The sequence below is a fragment of the Etheostoma cragini genome, chromosome 19 (assembly GCF_013103735.1).
Source record: "Etheostoma cragini isolate CJK2018 chromosome 19, CSU_Ecrag_1.0, whole genome shotgun sequence".
NCBI lineage: Eukaryota > Metazoa > Chordata > Actinopteri > Perciformes > Percidae > Etheostoma > Etheostoma cragini.
The window spans coordinates 3,449,211-3,452,731 of NC_048425.1; the positions used below are offsets into that span (position 1 = coordinate 3,449,211).

Below are 3,521 nucleotides of genomic sequence, written 5' to 3' on the forward strand. Positions count from 1 at the left end.
CACACACACACACACACACACACACACACACACACTCACACACACAATTGTGGGTCTTATTAGGGCCCTAGCTATAAATGATTTTGATCGTGACGCTTTTAACGATGAATTATTGACATTAAGGAGGTGGTAAAAAGATGATTCAGGTAGGACTTGAGATTCTTAGACTCCCATGATTCTGAAAGGATTCACTCATTCCAAATATGTGTTATTGTATGTTAATGGTGCTATACCAATGGAACTCTACGTCCATTCTCAGTATCGACTACTAACCGTGATAGTACAAAGGAGGAGAAAACTAATTTAGCCCTTCAAAGAACTTTGGCTTTAATAATCTCCCTGGGAGAAGGGAGGTTGGCGTGACTCAAACTGTATGCATATACCTAGTAGTCAAGCCAACTGGTCTCACTCTATGACTGAAACATGTGCCAAAGAGTCGTAGAAAAATGGACCATGCAGATGTTTAAAACAGTATTAGTTTATTTTTTTATTTTTTTTAATGCAGCAGAGCAAGCCAAAAAAACAGAGCAACATTTGCAATATTCAGGAGTTGTGTTTCTGGCCACCCAATCAATGTTATATATTATTATCAATAATATTCACTCTCCTTTTAGCTCTGTTTTGGTCTCTACCAAATAAGTATTTGTGCGTGTGTGTGTATGTGTGTGTGTGGGTGCTCGATGCGTGTGGTCTGCTACAGTTTATCTGTCTCCTCTGGCCTGGCTTTTATTAACTGGCCCATTAAACTGCGACTCCATGATACATGACACTGCTCCCCCCCACACACACACACACAAACGCACAGACACATACACAATGGTTGTCTCGGACACACACACCCATACCTAGAGGCAAACTTGGACCCACACACGTTAAGAAGATGTTTGTGTTATGGAGGAGGGACCAGGACATTAAGTGTCATCATACTAAATCAGTGGTGTTGAGAGAAGGAGCGGATGCTCCATTTAACCCTGTAACCTCACTCGCCCTGTTAATGATTATTTAGTCTGTAAATTCTCATCACAAGTTTCCAGACCCCATATGCTTTTATTTTGTCTGACCACCAGTCAGAACAAATTCTAATCTATATTAACATGACCATGATATATAACAAGCAAAAGCTGCAAATTGGCAGCTTTTTGTTAAATCCATCAACAGCCGGGGATATTAAAAGTGTTAAAAGATGGATGGAGGCAGAATAAACTGCATAAACTGGAATTACAGCTGCACAAATGATAAAAAAGCAGATTAAAAATCCCAATATAAATAACCTCAGGTCTCACTGAAGTTACACGCACACGTACCGTTAGGACAGTAACAAACAGCGCATTGTGCTGCAGATGCTAAAGTGGACTTCACCCTTCCTGGTATCGACCTCTGGTATGAGCCTAGTCTCACTGTACTGATTAGCTGGTATGTCAAAAAAAGTGTGTGTGTCTGGGTCTCTACTGTTTTGTGTGCGCCTAAATAAGTAAATGCCTGTAGTACATGTCTATGAGTGTGTTTGTCAGAGTCATTTAGAAATCCATAACCAGGCTTGATGAAGGCCTATAATGCGGACAAACGGGAATCTGATTGCAAGCGTACACACACACACACACACACACACACACACACACACACACACACACCCATAAAGCAAACAAATAGGGGCTGATTGCAGGCGGTAACAAAGGGACAGAGGGGAGGAGGTGAGGTTGTTAGGCATTCTAGCACAGTTAACCCTTCACCCTTTTAGAGGGAAGATAGGGAATGTAAGGAATCTGCTCACATGCATGTAAATAACTCTCTCACACAGATCCTCACACACAGTCTGCAGGAGACATACTGTAAAGTCTCCAGGAAATCCTTTTGAAGCCCGCTGAGGGCCTCGCGCTATAAAGTGTCTGCTGCTGTGTGGTTGGTTAAACTTGTCAGACAAGTTCTTGATGTATGTCCTGCAAGGTTCAAGTCTGGTCAGACTAATGAATTGTTAGTGACACTAATACGGCCGTCACGTTCAGATTTTATAACTGTAACTAACTGTAACCCATGGGTCGGTCACACTGCAAAACTAAACGCTTGATTGCTTAAATATGTATTTCCCATAATGTACAACCAAAGACGATGAAAAGATGGGGTGGACGTGAAGCAGCAACAGTTCAGCCTTCAATACTGAAGCTAATAAAGCAGTCGCCAGACATTACTCTCTACTGTTTATTATTATAACTGGATAAGTATGTTTGCATGACTTAGAAAGTGAGCTATTTATATTTAGTAAGACATGTCACTTTGACCCAAGTTGCTGTAATCAGATTTATTTTATGCATGACATTACTTAAAACGACAAGTCAAATAAACAATGGTAATAATATAATAGTTATAATGATATAATTATAGTTTTATTCCTTTATCAGGCAGGTTCCCGCTTTTCAAAGTGATTATAAACAGCTTTTCTCTGTTTTACATTGTTGTAAATTTATCATATTTGTTTTTTTGGACTGTTTGCTGGAGGGAAAACAGGTTGTGATTGGATTTCTTCTTAATTGTGATAGACTAAATGATGAATTGGCATAACAGAGTTGTAGTCTGTCCTTCTTTTTGCTCATCACAAAAAGCATGTTTCTGTTCTAGAATTTTTACATTTATTTTTTAGAGAATTGCTTGATTTTAGCACGTAGCGTACAGTAGAGGCCTGACAGCTGCGATGTTGAAATGATATGCTTGGTATCTTAAAACCTGAGAATGCCTTATTTCTTTCAACTAAATGTATTTGTCCTCTACTGGATGTAGAACTACGTACAATTAACATCATGTACAATAATAACAGGCAAAAACACATACCCTTCACAGTCGCTGTGGGCACTACTTATATTTAACTGCAGTTCCTGTACATATTATGTATATTTAAAAAAAACTGGGACTCTAGGAGCTGTACAGGAAGTTGTAGTTTAATTACTTTCCTGTGAGTGACTACAATCTTAAGTAACCAGGTTACATATCAGTAGCATGGAGATCTAATGGTCAAAGCCATCATTCTTTGATAATATTCCTGTAACAGATGTGCATGCTTAAAGAAATACAGGCGATAAGGAGAGTGATAATAGGGACCTGTTCATCCATCACCTCCACTCGTAGAACTGTTCCTCAGACTCTTGCATTGTCCTGCAGACCTCCCATCATTTCTTACATTCCGCCCTTCTTTCACCACATTTTGTTTTTCTCGTCTCCCGGCCAAACTGAAAAAGCCCCCTTGTCTGTCCAACAGTCTCTGCTTTCTTTGGTCTTACGATCTCTTTTTCATGCTTTGCAAACACACGTGCATGCGCACATACACACACGAGTAAGAAGTACCTCTGCATTTTTTCCTCCCATCAAACAATAACAGCGTGGAACTCTGGGTATTATTTTAGCAGCCGTCCACCACTTTATCTGCTCTCCACAATACTTCCTCTCTCCCTGACTCACACATCCTGCCCGGGAGGGGGGCGAGAGAGGCGGGGAGAGAATGAGATTGTGGGGGGGGGGGGGGGGGGGGGGGG

At 40.6% G+C, this 3,521-nt stretch overlaps 1 protein-coding gene across 1 annotated transcript in view; it reads left to right on the top strand.

The window, feature by feature from the left end:
* shroom4 (shroom family member 4) overlaps nucleotides 1-3,521 on the top strand; it is a 63,243-nt gene that overhangs the window by 33,150 nt on the left and 26,572 nt on the right. The window lies entirely within an intron of this gene.